Below are 17,342 nucleotides of genomic sequence, written 5' to 3'. Positions count from 1 at the left end.
AGAAATGAGAGCTGTTTGTTCGCCTCCAGACTAGGCAGGGGACTTCAGCTGACCACCAAAAGAACTTGCTATGAGCCCCCTGCATTTTAAGGACAAAGTGAACTAATGAGTTATACCTAAAAAATCTCAATTGTCAGAAGCTGCCTGCAGTGAACTTTTATAGCAGAAATAGAGGTATGTTTAGGGGAAAATGACTACACTGACACTGATTATGGTTCTAAAATACGTGTTTCCTGTGAGCCTGGCTACTTAAGAAGAATAACAAAGGTTGCCTGACACTTTGTGTTAGAGTGTCACCTGAAGGGGCAGAAAGACCTCCCAGGAAAGATGCCAGAGGTACTGAAAATTGTTTAACCAGGGTCGGAAAAAGTAGTCATGGGTGGCCAGCCAGAAATTGCAGTTCTTAGTCATGGAAGGCAGGAAACATGTCTGTCAGGGCTGAGTCAAGAGAGAAGAGAGCAAGGACAGACCCTTTCTACTGACAGCTTCCTGCTGGAGCAGCACCAAGCTATGGGAGAGGAGACCTTTAACTGATAAGCAGCTCGAAAGCTGAGATTGCTATACTAGGCTAAATGTTTTAATTGTTAAAGAGAGTCTGTTTTGGAGAACAAAGTTGTTGGAAGTTTTTTCACTCCAGAAAAAAGGTGTGGAACCTGTTGGTGTGCACGAGAGAACTAGCCTCAGAATGGCATCCCTGAATAAGAAGGGGAAATTACACAGTAATTTTCTTTGTTTTTTGTGATTTCTGCTCCTTAACACCAATGGCTTTCTATATTTTCCAATGGGAGAGTTCCACGTTTAGCTTTACTAGCATTTTTGACATAATTTCAAACATGTTGTAATTGAATTTCCTAGTTAACAGAAAATAAAAGTCAAATGGTAGGGAGTGGGGGAAAGAGTTATGCTAGAAAGAAACCCAGTGACAAAATTATTCATGGCAGACACCATTCAGGCTCTGCAATATTCGTGAGTTTCCATCGAATATAGCAAAGTCCCATTAATTTCTGCTAATCAAGTGGAACTAATATGGTGTCATCTGTGTGCACTCTGGCATTCACTGACACTGCATGTGATTTCCGAGACCAGAGTTTCTCCACAGGGTATTGGGAATGGCTTAAAGATGGATCAAGATACTGAGAGCCAGGGACTGGGGGTCGAGACAGCCTCATCTCTTTACCCTCGTGAGCTGCTCAGATATGGTTGTTTTCCAATGTTTGGCTTGACTCGTAAAAGGTTGAGAAAGAATCCTCCAGGTAATTCTTTGAACTAGATATTAATAGCCCAATTTTATAAAGTAGGAAATGGAAGCTCATAGAGCTGCTAATTAAATTTGTGCTGAAGAACTAACATTCAATCTAACTTAAACTCTTCACTAGACAATATTTTCTTCCAAATTAAGAGCAAATGAGGAGGCTGGGTCTTTTTGCTATGACTTAAACATGAATTGCAAATAAAATTTGAAGAACACAGTACAACTCCTTGAATAGATTTCCTAAGAAATTTAATATTATCTTTGTATATAAGTGATGCAAATACAAAATGTAAATAAGAAATGACACTATATGTGAGGTACTGTTCTAAGTACCATACATGTACTCATTTATTTAATAATCGTACAAAAATCAATAGGAAACACTGATACAAGGAGAGTATATCACAGCAAGGAAGCAAAGAGTCAGGATTCAGGGTCAGTTTATCTAACTTCAAAGCCAATGCGCTTAACAATGAGTGGACATTGTCTTTGTTATATTGGCTAAATATTAACACACACACACACACACACACACACACACACACACACATATGATTATAACATCCTAAGAGTGTAAAATGAGGTTCTGTAGGTAAAATGCATACCACATCATTGACACATAATAAGCATTTAGTGGTAGTAAATATTATCATCATGTCCAAAATTTTAAAAAGTGTTATAAATAATAATAATAGTTTCCATTTAAGACTATTATCATGGTAAATCATTACAAAGATTGTTATAATTAACATTAAAATAGAAACATCCATATCTAAATAGTTTTTATCCTCTCATGCAATGACAATATAAGAAAAAAAGACATCAGAAACCAATCAAACAAGCCTTGCGACTTTGAGCAATCGACAATCTCTCCAAGCTGTAGTTTTTTCACACATTAAATAGAATAATACTGCTACCTGAGAATATTGTGGAAATAAAATGGGAATAAGACTAAAGGTTATTGTTATAGGACAACGTATGTCATAATAAGAGAATTCCTAAGACTCTCTAAGAATTATGTGCTCTGATAGTCACTGTCTTCAGCACAGATATCAATGCTCAAATTAGAATTTTCAACCTCATTCACTTTTGTCTCAAATGTCATCTATTTATTTGAAAGTGATACACTAATAAGACAAAACATTTATTTTTACTGCATTTCCGAATATCAATACTTGTTACACATAGATCATATTTTGTTACTCTAGCATTTTATGTTGAAATGGTGACCTTTCATGAGGCATCAAGAGTGATTGGATTTTATATAATGAGAATTATAAAATCTACCCTTTCTACATAATGGATATGCTTCTTCTGTAGAGTGAAAAGGTTTGCCTGAGGTTAAGTTGAACCCTTTCAAATGCTGGTGCTGTTTAGTAGTATTGGCCAGCCTTGACTGTTTGCTATGCCTTTGAGAAATGTGCATTGACCAAATTTGACAGGGAAAGCTGTTCAAATCAGCTCAATTTATATTCATTGAGCCTTTATAATATGTCTGTCAGTGAGACTTTATCTTTCTGTTACTGGTTATCTGTCTATAATTTCTACCCAATAGCAATTCCAACTGCTCGTCTCTCTATAAAACTGTCCTCTCTGTAATTACAATATGAGAACTATCAGAGCAAGGGGGACTTGAAGTATGGCTGGGACTTGGGAGAAAGTTTAGTGGCTTATTCACTATTCATGTGTCACTCAGGGGGCAGGATCTATGTGGGAAGATGGGGTGAGTAGTGGGAGATATGTGTCAAGAAATTATAGGATCTGAACAATGGTAAATCTTTAACAATGGACTCTAGTGGAAGGGCTGATTTGAGTGTTTGCCAATTCCTACTGTGTAAATGCTCCCCAAACTTGACTGATTTCAAGCAATCACTGTGATGTAACTGAACCGTGAGTTGGGAGTATATGAGCATAACCGGCTCTTTTGAATCAGTGCATTCCAATTCCAATACAACATTAAATCAGGGTCATGATACTTAGAGAGAAAATGACTATTCTTGGCCTGCCCCATAAATAACCACTAGCAAGATTTGACTTTTAGAAATAAATGATAAGAACCAAAACCACACTTGTTTTTGTTCCATACCAAAATTAGAGACTCTCTCAAAACAATCATTTGAAGCTTTATCCCTTCATAGTTTTACCCTCTTATTTTAAAAAATTATAATTACATATACAGAGCTTCTCCTCCCTTTTTCAGGGAATGTTTTCCTGGATATTCTGGCAATAATTAACTTCATTTTCATTGTTTTTTTTACTCAGCAACTTCTTTCTACTTTCTGTTTTTTAACAAGGATGGAATTTTTACAATTGTTTACACATTCCTTTTTCAAAATGAATGAATTTATTTTGCTGGATATACTGTAATGTTTCTTTGACTTTTAAGTATGAGGGGAAGCAAGAAATTTAAGTTTCAGCTAAAGTTATTTTGTCTAAATATAAGATTGTTATTCTTGTACAGTATTTTTCTTACAAAACCAATGAGTTTGGTCACTGCGACATTGTGATGTACACGCTCATAGACCATCCTGGCCACACTTGTGAGTCTTAACAGTGAAGAGAAGACATAAACCTCTGAATGGTATTTTTAATTCAAGAGGAAAGATCAAAAGGTTAATGCCATACAACACTAAAGACACAGTCCATAAAAGAAATAGTTAATAAATTGGACTTCATTTAAACTAAAAACTTGCTCTCTGTGAAAGACAATGTCATGAGAATTAGAAGACAAACCACAAAATGGGAGAAAATGTTTGCTAAAGACACTTCCAATAAAGACTGACTATCATCCAAAATATACAAAGAATTCTCAAAAGTTAACAATAAAAAAACCAAACAATCCAATTTAAAAATGGGCTGAAGATTTTAATAGACACCTCACCAAAGATGTACAGATTGCAAAAAAAAAAAAAAAAAAAAAAAAAAGAATGCTCCACCTTAGGAAAATACAAATTAGAAAAACAATGAGATACCACTACATACCTATTAGAATGGGCAAAATCCAGAGCACCGACAACACCAAATGCTGATGCAACAGGTGTTCTCATTCACTGCTTGTGGGAATGCAAAATGGCACAGCCATTTCGAAGATAGCTTGGCAGCGTCTTACTAAATTAGGCATATGACCCAGCAACCGAACTTCTTGTATTTACCCAAAGAAACTGAAAGTAAATGAACACACACAAAAACCTGCACACAGATGTTTACAGTATAAACATTTTTAAATGTTTGGCAAATCATAATTGTCAAAACTTGGTAGCAACCAAGCTATCCTTTAGTAGGCGGATGGATAAACTAGTACATGCAGACAATGGACTATTATTCAGCAGTAAAAAGAAATGAGCTGTCAAGCCATGAAAAGATATGGAGGGAACCTAAATGCATGTTAAAAAGTGAAAGACTAATCTGAGAATGCTACATACTTAATGATTCCAACTACTTGACATTCTTGAAATGGAAAAACTGTGAAGACAATAAAAAAACCAGTGATTGTGAAGAAGTGGAGAAAGGGAAGGATATATAGGCAGAACAGAGAAGATTTTAGAGCAGTGAAAATACCCTATATGATAATATAATGATGGGCACATGTCATTATACATTTGTTCAAACCCATAGGATGTACAACACACCAATAGTGAAACTTAAGATAAACTATGGACTTTGGATAATTATAATATATCAGTGTGGGTTCATCCTTCATAAAAAAAAAAAAAAAGTACCATTCTGGTGAGAGAGGTTGATAATGAAGGAGGCTACAAACGTGTAGGGGCATGGGATGTCTGAGAAATCTCTGTATTTGCCCTTGAACTTTGTGGTAAACCTGAAAGTACTCTAAAAAAAAAAAAAGTCTTTTTTAAAAAAGAATGAGTAATGCAATGGAGATCCCTAACAATGTATTCCCTTTACAATATTATCTTTATCTAGTAAGGTTGACACTGACAAATCCAATAAAAACATATACCATCTTAAGAGACTTTTTAAGTGATAAAAAAGGTGTCCCTCCCCAATGATGAATTGCTTTCCCAGGTAAGTGGCAGAGTTGGGATCTCCTTACTGGCACAATCCCAACACCGCCCTCCCCCCCGCAAGAGGAAAGTTGTGCTGACTAAATAAAACAAGCTTATTCAAGAAATTTCCATTTGGTTATCAAAAATATACTAAGTTAAATTAACAGACTGACGATTTATCTCTTCCTTTAAGCGAGGAAGGATTCAGAAGCACTGACACCTCAGAAAGGCACGGTGTGGTTTCTCTTGGTCACCTGTGTGTTTCGTACGGCTGCTACATTCAGACTCCTGGGTGGTGACCACGGAGCTGCAGAGATGCAGTAGGCACAGAAGACAATTCAAATTTCTTCTGACGATAACATTTTGTGTGAAGGAGAATGATGCCAGACTCAGATGTAGAGATAAGAGATGGGATAAAAGAAAATGGCTTCATTTTCCAACCTGATACCTAAAAAAATTTAACACATATAAAGTGAATTAAATGACTAACAAGGTAAAACAAACAACCTTTCCTTGAAGTATTTGAGAATGAATTTTACATTTCTCAAATGAGGCACAATGCAACATCTTTATGAAAACAAAGTAACAAAGTATTAAATATAGAGATACCACAAAAGAGTAATAAATAACCTTATATTGACCAAAAAATGGAAGACTCATATATTTCTCCCTTAATCATTTTTTTGAATAGTCCACAGAGCCTCTAACAAAAGAGACCCATCTCACCAGTCAATCAATCGGTCAATCAACATACATTTATTTATTTTAATTAAGTATTTTTAATATTCCATAATTAAAAACCTTTAGGGATTCAAAAGTTTTGTTGAAGAATTATCTTTTTGACAAGTAGAACCTAAATGGATAAAACCACTCATATTCTGCATTAAAGCAATTATGTAACAATACCCACTGTGACACGAGTGCATAAAGAAGTAGGGGGAGGTAAGCTCCTAGGTAGTTGAAAGAAAAGAAAGTGACAATAAAATCAAAGCCTCACCTCATAGCCTGAGTCACAATGAGGCACACCTGCAGAAATGACAGAGTTTTGACATGTGAAAGAACTGGAAGCAATTTTCCTTTGACAGTAAAATGAAATTCTTCTTTAAGACAGCCTGGTGAAGACTACAAGGAAGAAAACTCACAAATTTAGCAATCCCAAGGTCAAAAGCCAGCAGAATCTCAATTAGCGAAATTATTAAATGCCACCTCAACTCTGATTGATGGAAACAAAGTAAATTAAAGACATCCGCAACAATCATAGCTGTCCTCCAAAGGTCACAGCAGACAGACAGGGCAGACAGCTCACAGTTACTCAAGATTCCTTGTTAGAGACCTTTCTTCCATGATAACTCCCATGCTTGCCATGCTAACATTTTGAAAAATATGTTACCAAAGCTCTTATACATTTCACATATAGTTTCCTTACATTCAATTCAATTGAAAGAACAGACTTTGAGCAAACTTAAGTATATAAGATTTTAAATGAAAAAAAAAATGTTTCTTTTATAATAATTTTCCACAAAAAGGAAGCATTTGCTTATCTCCTTTCACTACCACCGTCAATACAAATTAGTCAGAATTTCCTCTTGATTCTTCCTTCAGAATATACCCAAAGTCCAACCACTTCTGACCACCCCTAGTGTTATAATACTTGTTGGAACCAGCAGAATCTCTCTTCTGGACAATCACTTCCTAACAAGTCTCTGTGATTTTACCCTTGGTCTTCCTAAAGCGCCTTCTCAACACAGCAGACAGGTTGATTCTGTGATCCTTTTAAAATACAAAACATTTTTTTTAAAGCAACAAGTTGCATGTTTAATCACTGCATTTCACTCCAAGGGAAAGCTGCAGTGCTCTCAGGGACCCGCATCTGGCTCCTTCTCCATCGTGATCTTCTGTCATTCACTCAGCTTCAGTCACTCACAGCCCCCTCCTGTTGTTGGTCTGTGCACTGGCTGTTCCCTCTGTGTGGAATGCTCTTCCCCCAGATAATGACATGGCTACAATTTAATTTGCTTCAAGTGTCAAATGCCACTTTCTCAATGACAGCTACCCCTCCTACTCCAAAATTTCCTTACACATTGCTTCATTTATTTTTTTTCCTTACAGAAGTTGCCCTTGCAAACCATTCCCTTCTGGTCACTAAGATATCACCCTTTTCCCACATTTTGAGGTATTGGTTTATCACAAATATTGCTCATTGTCTGTCTTTCTGTTATAATGTAAACTCCATGAGGAATGGAGTCTTTAAATCGGTTCCTACCATATTCCAGGCACCTAGAACAACCAGGTAGACAGTTACTATGAGAAATATTTGTTAAATGAATTATAGACAGTGACATAAAAGCTCAAATCAGTTGTGAGTCTAAAGTACATTTTAATTTTGAAAGAACTATCTGCTTGTAAGACACAAGACAATAGGGCTACCTCAATATTAATATATTGAATAAATGATTTGCACATTTAAACTAGTGATTATAAACAATATTAACAACATTTTGAATTAATCACACAAATTAGGAAGTGATTTAGAAATTTCATGTTAGGAAATAAGAAATAATTCATGAATATTTAGTGTTTAAGTGTGCTTAAGATGGTTTATTACTTATCCATTTAAACAAAATGAGGATGAAAGGTAACATTTGAACAGCAGTTATATTTTACAAAGAACTGTCCTATTCATTCCATGTTGCTTCTGTTCCCGGTATCCTTAGTTTATGGGAAGGCTCTCGGCCAGGATCCTTACATATGCTTTCTCTAATAACAAACCAACCAAAAGATTAGTACTGGGATGTCCATTCAACAGACAAGAAAACTTGGCTCAGAGAATGTTAGGAGTCTTGCCCAAGCTTACTCAGTTAATTTAACTCACATGGCATCTTGATGATGCTGGAATATAGTGATGTGCTTAGGAAGTTCGACATACTTGAGCACTAGTTACCTTCATGCCTCTGTGACTGTTTCTTATGTTTGCTTTCCCCACTCCTAGAAGCAGTGTCTGATTCATATTTGTTTTAGCCTTGTCTAAAGCAGTTTGGGCATACTAATTTGACATATCTAAAATCATCTTGCAGATATTTTGCTACTAGCTTCTGTTATTTTGAAGTTCCATAATATAATTATTTTATTTACATTAGTAATTTCACACTGGAAAGGAAAATTATAAGTCCCAAGATTATAGCAAACTAGTAAGATGAGCCACGCCAAATTCAGAGACATTTAAATATGATTTGTTGAAATCTATTCTAATGAATTACCAACATAATCTGGGCACAGGCATTCATTATATGTTTGAGGAATTTTTCTGCCCAAATATCCAATGCTTGTAGCTAAGAAAGTTGTTATTAATATACCCCCAAACACTTTAGTTTTACAATAATAAAATTTGAGTAAACTAAGCTTGTAAAGTGAATATCTTTTTCCCCCATTGATTTTAACAAAAGTTATTCTTAAGAAATTATTGGTCTACAAACAGAACAAATGGTTAACTTTCATAGAACCTGAGCAATATTAATGCAACTATTACTGTATAAAACTGTGGCACATCAGTATAGAGCTCAGTGAATTTTTACAAAGTGAACACACTTGTGTAACTGACATGCACATAAAGAAACAGAACTAACAAAATTCCAGAAGTTGTCCTTGCACACCATTCCCTTCTGGTAACTAAGATATCACCCTTTTCCCACAAAGGTCAGCATTATGCTTAAAGTCCTTGCTCCTTTCTTTATTCTTTGTTACATTTTTTTCCAGCTTTACCGAGTATAATTGAAAAATAAAAATTGCATGTATTTAAGTTGGAGATGTGATCTGGGGGAGGGCATATATCATATGATTTAATCTACACAGACATTGGGAAATGATTACCAGAATCAAATTAATTAACACATCTATTACCTCTCACAGTTGCTTCTTTGTGTGTGTATGTATGGGGAGAACACCTGAGATCAACTTTCTTAGCAAATTTTAACTATGCAATACAGTATTGTTTACTATAGTCACCATGCTGGACTTTGCCCAGAACTTACTCATCTTGTAACTGAATAATGTTGTGCCAATGTTTTCCCATTTTCCAAACCCCCAGCCTCTGGCAACCACCATTCTACTCCCTGGTTCTATGAGTCTGACTTTTTAAAATTCCACATGTAAGTGAGATCATAAAGTATTTGTGTTTCTGTGTCTGGTTTATTTCACTTAGCATAATGTTCTCCAGATTCATCTATGTTGTCATAAATGGATCCTTCATTTCTTCATGGCAGTTCTAAACGTTTGGAGATGAAATTCATCTTGGGGCAGTTATGGAGGCTGCCACTTTACAAGTGGAGGGACAAAAGTTGTTGAGCTGGTACATCATGAGTCGTCTTGAAAGCAAGACAAAGAAAGCCACACACTTCTTTCATCCTTGTCTTCTCATCCTAACAATTAGGACTGAAGTTCTATAGTTTATGTCTTTGTGTCATCTGAATTTTCTAGAATTTTAAGAAAACAGGGAGAGAGAACCTGAAGAACTCAAAATTTCCACAAATAACAAAAAAAGAATTACTTTAGATAGGTAATCATGGTGTTAATCTAAAGAAAACTTAAGAAGAAATTTTAGGTCAGCAAAGAGTATAAAACTAACTATTCAAGTGTCTTATTTTTTTATATTAAATACCTTATCAATAACAATGTTGTAATTTTATTTTCATATCTAATGAACTGAACTTTTATGCAATGTCTTGGTGATATTACTGTTGAGTAATTTTTAAAATGTCCAAATGAGGTTAATTTGTTCAAGGAGGGACAATAGAGTGTATGTAGATGGCTGTGGTTAGAGTTTTCTTAAGGGAAAATTGCACTAGCAAAGTAGTTATGTTGAAACCAATCTGCTTAGTATCATGAAAAGGAATCCTGTAAGCAGTGACATCTATATGACCTATCATGTTGAAAATGCAAACACTCGGATCATTATAGCAAATTCTATTTGCTACCAAAACCTCGATTGCTTTGTCCTAGGTCTAATTAGAAAAAAACATTTATTTTGTCTTATTTGTTGAAATATAAAATAAAATTACATTAATGATAGAACTTTTTAAAGTAGATAAACAAAAATATCATCCACAATTCCACTATTCACAAATGACTCTTAAAGTGTTACTCTGTTTTGTCTTTTTTTCTTGCACATATATGTATACATATTTGTTAACAAGATAGAATAATACTGTATATATTGTTTTATAATCTGATTTTTGTCATTTATTAATACATTTTAAACATATTGTCACATCATTAAATATTTGTAAAATGTATTTTATTTCCAAGATGTATTTCTATAAACACACTGATGAGATTTTTGATAAGTATTTCATCTGTTTTCTATATGCGTATATAAATGTACATTCATATATATGCATGCATTTGCGTGCATGTTGTGTATTCAAATTATTTGTATTATTTGCCTATTTTCCCTTGGTACATTTCTTTTTGTTATTATTTTCTAAGGAATCAACATATTAAGGACTTAATTTTCAGACATTCAGTATTCAGAATACCCAGTTAAAATTTGTCTTTCAAGTTTATTTTTAAATTTTACATTTAGGAATTTTTTGCAGATTCTTTAGTGGGATATTTCTGTAAGATATTGCTTAAAATACAATTATGTAAATCTTCACTCATTTTTTCCTTTACTTCATACATGATTTCACTTTTTTACACTTGGTCTTTATTCCTTGTCTGAAATAAAATCTCTTTAAAAAAGCAGCAGAAATATCATTTTATTTCAAAATTATTATCAGTTATAAACACATTTGTTGGATAATGCATTCTTTCCCCCTGATTTAGAATGAACTTTTAAAATCAAATACTAAACCTTTATAGGTACTTTAATCTATTTCTAAGCTTTCTACTCTTGTTCCGTTTGTGTATTTATCATCACTATGCTGTTTTTAATTTAATTAATGTATTTTAATTTCTCATAGGGCATGTCCCTCTCCTTAACTCATGTATTATTCCACTTCAGTAGTAGTAAAGGAGCCTCGTATCAGTGCGCTGTCATACATTTTACTTCTACACGTATTATAAACTAACCCCACAATATATTGCTATTATTGTTGCTTTAAACAATTACCAATCTAAGGCCAATTTGGCTCCATTTCTGTGAAAATACACTTGTGAGGTTTGTACTAAATGCCCTCTGTGTTGGGAGATGTTTCTACCCTGGCTGGAAACACAAGAGATCAAACATGGTTCCAGGACTCCAGGCAAACTGGGGGAGCCCAACCGTAGCATTTGCTTTACCCCGTCTTTTCAGAAAGTGGATTCCCATTTAGTCTCTTGTGATTGTGTTACCAAATGAAAAAAAAGAAAAAGATGTCAGGAAGGGAAGCAAGGCCCAACAGACATTTGCCAATCCACCGATGCCCTGCCAAGGACCAGTACCCAGGAGTTTCATTAAAAACAGGAAGAAAAACTGAGTGCAGCTTATACAGAAGTTAGGAGGGACAGAAAGATGCCAAGTAGATAACTCAGGGGAGAAGGAATGATATCCTTCTCCCTCCATCCTCCCCTCAAAGCTTATTTCACTACCGTATAGGAAATAAGAAAAGGTAAGTTTTAATGGGAAGTGTCTGTTACTCAGGGTTATAGGCAAAATGTGGAAGGGGAAGTATAAATAGGTACCCACTGTCTACCAGCTCTGCCTCCTTTAACATTTACATTCCATTGATACATCTCTGCATACCCCAAAGATGACACAGAAGATGACTTAAAAATAACTCTCCTAATGAACAAAGCCTTAGGATAGCACACAGAAAATTTTAAGTGATTTGGTATCCATACTCTCCATTCTGCTTTTCACCAAATTCTCACTTTCCTCTGAGCCTATGTCCAATCATGCAGAACTATCTTCAGGTTCCATAGTGCACTGAGGTTTTCAGAATTGGCAGTCAAGGCCTCTGGTCCTTCAGATGACTCACTGTGATATAAAGCTACAGAGCCCAGGATTCCCAGATCTCAGTGAAACGTAAATAGAAACTGGAATAGTCTCCGGGAACATTTATAGGAATAAGAGAAAAGAGAACCATCTATCAATGACTCAGATATAAGGAGCAAGTTAGGGCCAAAGAGTTACAAAACCTTGTTCATGGGACCCCATTCAGGTTTTGTGGGGCCAGAAATTTACAGGATTGGAGAGGTGGTTCTCTTGGGAAAAAAAAAAAATACAGAATCACCAATACAAAACCAGGTCTGATGTAAACATTAATTTAGAATGGCAAAGGAAAAGACAACCAATTTCTGCAGTCTTAGAGATTCTTCTTTTTCCTGAAATATTTTTAGTTAATACCAATTTTTTTTCCTAGTTATGCTCTCTGATTGCAACCTGCTTCCCCTCCCACCTAGAATATGCTACACTTCTCAGCAAGGCCCCGATCTCAAGGCGTCCATGAAGGAAGGAGACCTGAACCTCAATCTTCTTGTCTTCACTACAAATCCTTCTTGTTCTAAGTCAACATAATTCAGATCTTGAATTACCAGACTTGTATTTTACAAGTCAATGAAGTTACATGTTCTAGTAACATTGTGGAATTCTGCATCTTAGAAACCAAAAGTTTAAGGATCCCCTGGACTAAATCTAGTATTTTTCGCATCAGTAGACTGAAGCTCACAGAGTTAGAGAGTGACTAAGTATGCCCAGCCAGCACCCTTGCCTGATGCTCTTTCTAATACAGCCCATCGTACTGCCCACCTGACTCTTCAACCAGAACTGAAGGGTTAGCTTCAAGGAGAACACGTGATTCATTCCATTTTTGATTCATTAAATAGTATTTACTCAAAGATACCTAGATCTATAGTGAGAGGACAGGAATCTATGAAACGGTTTTGCATTTCCTCTCTCTGGAGTGTAATAGTCCAGCAGAACAGGACAACTATGCATGAAAAATGACTATTGTCAGTAAGTCTGGCACACAACAACTGAGCAAGAGCTGTTAGTCATTCATGATCTAAATAACATTGGCTACATCTGTAAAGTATTAAGTACTAAGATGTTATTCCTATCAATACTAATTCCTACAAATATAAATATATCTCGGTTCATTAAGTATCAGCCAAAAGATGTGACTAACATCACTGTTCTGTGTCTTTCTCTGGATAGCCTGAGCCAGCTTTCTACCATTATCATATTATCTCTCTGTTGCTGTTTGATTTTCAATTAGCCTGACACTAAGTCCCATCTTCAGGATTATTAAACTGGATTTATTTTCCAAGCTCTTCAAGCAAAGTGGTTTTACTTCAGACTTGGTTCCGGAAGATCTGTGCCTCATCATTCTCTACACATCTGCCTTCCATTCACTGTAACAAAGTTATTTGCTGATGTCATTTCTCATTTGGCTCACAAATGCAGACCTCTGGAGCTAGTTCCTCACACTCATTGTTTTAGAATGAGAGAATTTGATTCAAGGATCTTTGTTTTGTGATTCTTTGTGCCTTTTGAATATGAGCAGGTAACATTGCTGCTTTCAGGGCAGTGACTACATGGGCATCAGTAATGCTATCTTTGTTGTTTCATGCTTTTGTGTGTGTGTGTGTGTGTGTGTTTGACTTTGCCTTCTCCGGTCCCTATGAATGTGAACTTCTAATGGGCACCTTCTGTAGATTTAAGATTTCATTCATGAGTGCATTTTCAAGGTTTCCAGGAAAGAGTGTTCCTGGCCCAACACTTCCTACCCTGACACAAGCTCTGCTAACCGTTGGATTTGTCCTTTAAACTCCAGTCTCATGCTGATGTCATAGTCTACATACTTACCTTATGTGATAATTCAGGTGGATTTCAATAGAGAGTTTGTGGTGGTCTTATTCTGTTTGTGCTATTCCTATCATACTCTTAAGCCATCCACCTACATTTATAGAACAAATATTAAGTACCTACTAGATGTTAAGCACTGTATTAGGATACGATGATATGCAAAACATGCAATGCATACATAAAATTAAAATCTAAACTTTCTTGCTATTTGTCAACTATTATTATGAATTATGCACTAATAAATGCTTGAGGAAGCATAATATTTCTATAATTCCCATTTTTATAAATATCGTGTATTTTGGTTGCCTTTATATTCTGATTGGTATAGTGTTGACAAATGACCTTTTTTCATTTAGACCTTCATACTTGAATACCGTGGATCTCTGTAAATTAATAACAAATATATTGTACATCTGCTCTTGTCTCTGTGTGAAGCATATGAATCAAAGTGAATCACTGTTCCATAACCTAAGTTGATTACTTTAGATGATTTCAAGGAGACAACTGAGTTTAATCAAGTGAAACATTTTTCTAAAGGAGTAGTTACAAATTCTTATTTTATAGTTATGAGATCGAATTTGATAATGGCAGCAGAGAGAAAAATAAATAAAAGACTAGTTTCTAACAGAAATCAGTTGTCTGGGGAGACTAACTCGAATTTCCTCAGGAACTGTAAAGTAACCTGTGAATTTTTTACTTTCATAAAAGTAAGACTAGAAAAAGTCTATATCGAAAGAATTCTAATAGTCAAGATCCTAATAAACCCTGATTCCCAGAATTCATCATGGGAATTTCTTAATCTATTTTTACAGAGATAATACCACCCTCCAGCTTATCGCTGCTAATTACCAAGTGAAATAATACAAAATAAAACAGCGTCTACTCACTAATTTATGCGTAACATAATTTTTTCCCAAGTATTAGGAAGTGTTATGTCAGAATTGTGAAGCAATTCTTGAAAAATATGAATGGTATAATCAGACTAATGTGCAACTTATATTTATAAAAGTTTTCAACCAAAAAAGATTATTTTTGTCATATACATTTGAAGTACTTTCTGAAGTCTATTTCAGGTGTCTACTCTGCTCTCAGTTTGCCTGTTCCCCACCAGCCAATGAAAGCATTGGGCCTCAGCTGTCCTGTTTGCCTGTTCAGACGATGTGGACATCTGGCCGATGAGCTAAGCTATTCAGATTGGCTCGCTCACAAAGTGGTCTAAGATGCACAGAAGCTTAGCATTAATCAGTGATGTCCTTGGAAATAAAAAAAAAATACAGAGACTAGGGAATAAGGGAGGTCATTTCGGGCTATCATGATGAAATAACACAGAGGGACGGCTAGCAGGAAAAAGAAGAATGAGCAGGGATAAGAGAGTGAAGGTGCTTTGGCTGTTCATAGATTATCTTCATACTCTGTCTCTAAGTTCTGGAAGGTTCAACCAGTCCCACCAACAACCTGTTGACTTCTTCCAGTAAATCCCCCTTTATGTGCTTTATGTAATGAGCACAAGTGAGTTTCTCTTTCTTACAAATATCCCGGTGTTAGTTTTTGATAACTGGAATAATAATATCATCTCAAACTCATCATGTGTATATAATAAACTCAAAGATGACTGAAATATAAAATTCTCATTAGCTTTCTCTAGGTACCAGCATCTGGGGGAGAGATTATAGAGTACTAGGAAATGGGGATGTCTGTATGCACATTTATGGTATATAAAGGAAGTAAAAACACAAACGTTCTTCCATGTGTAGAGCTGTGAATGAATCGAAAGCAGCATGCAGCTTATCATGCTCTCAGCTGCCTGCCTCCTGCACACCCTCATAAATGTATTTCCCAGAGCAGCTGGAGGATCAACTGGGACACAAGGAGATTAGTGAATACTCATCCATTTCAGCTGCTGCCAAGGTGAATCTTCCCAAATCCTGATTATGTTTATTTAAGAGAAACATCTGCCAATGAAAAGGAGACATGTTTATAGTGATGGCAGCACCATGGCTTCTGTTCTCTGAATAATAACACTGACACTGGCTGGATAGCCGTGTCATTGGGGATTCTCTTTTGTTCTTTTTATTATTATTGCTATGTAATAAACTCTTAAAAGTAAACTTCTTGTGCCACTGATATTGCTGGCAGCTATAGCAATAAAAGAGCTGATTGTTGCTTTTCCTGTTGAAAAATGGCTGATGGGGACAAGGGGAGCACTCAGGAAGCAACTGAGTTTGCTAACATAAACTAAACTTGGATGTTTCTTTCCAGAGTTTAGACACTAACCAGTGATCAACCAGCTGAGAACTGTGAGAACACTGTATGTTTTCACAGATGAGTGGTCCAAGTGTGAGTTGTCCTATTTTTTTTTAATATTCTGGAAATAGTAATAAATATGGCTTGTCCATGATCTGGGAATAGAACTGTGGAGGATATGTAATAGGTTTAAACAGTATTTCCTGGATATAACTGTCTCCATTTTCCTCCTCATAACTTTATTTGGGAAAAAATGAACTATTATAAAAACATAAAACTTGACATCCTTCATGTTTCCATTCAACAAATTCTTTCCATTTTATGAAGGACACTTCTCTAGGGGAGAAGAATCAGTGCCCCCATATTCCTTCCTCAGCATTTCCTCATCTGTGTGGGTCAGCCAGTGCTTGGCCTTTCCTTCTGCTACTGAGTCCCAGTGGCAACATGTAGCTAGAGGGAAGGAAGCAAGCAGATGGGGCAGGAGTATAAGGGAGACGTGTTAGTGTTATGTGGAGAACAATGATCAGTGTCTAGAATTCAAGAGGAATAATATTATATTGAGCACAGATTGAACTGGAAGAAGTCCATTGAATAAATGGAGGCTTGAATATATTGCAAGAGATTCATATTATCAAAATGAATCAACCTTAAAATTGCTTTAGTCAAGTTGTTACAGTTTTTAAAAAATAAGAAGCAAATATGTAAACACTACCAAAGAAAACTGTCTAAAAGGTATATATGCGCAGTTTTATCTTTCCTGTTTTTAAAGGGACTACCTATCACCTATTTAAACACCCGAACACAAATGATATTACTTGTGGTTTTTCAGAACAACAAGCTAGTTTATTTTGAAAATGTAGCACATAATTGATTTCCCAGCAGACACTTTATCTAGACAGCATCTTCAGGAAAATGAGTATACATAAACACTCACAAAGGCCCATTCAGTACCAGTTCTGCGGCAGAACAGGTATTTCCAGTCATTTTCTTCCATGAATAAATACAACACCCATTGAAATACAAAGCTAGCGGGAATGACACACTGCAAACAGAGAGA

This window comes from Rousettus aegyptiacus, unplaced genomic scaffold (assembly GCF_014176215.1).
Source record: "Rousettus aegyptiacus isolate mRouAeg1 unplaced genomic scaffold, mRouAeg1.p scaffold_m13_p_16, whole genome shotgun sequence".
Taxonomy (NCBI): Eukaryota; Metazoa; Chordata; class Mammalia; order Chiroptera; family Pteropodidae; genus Rousettus; species Rousettus aegyptiacus.
Note: the sequence above shows the minus strand (reverse complement) of the source record.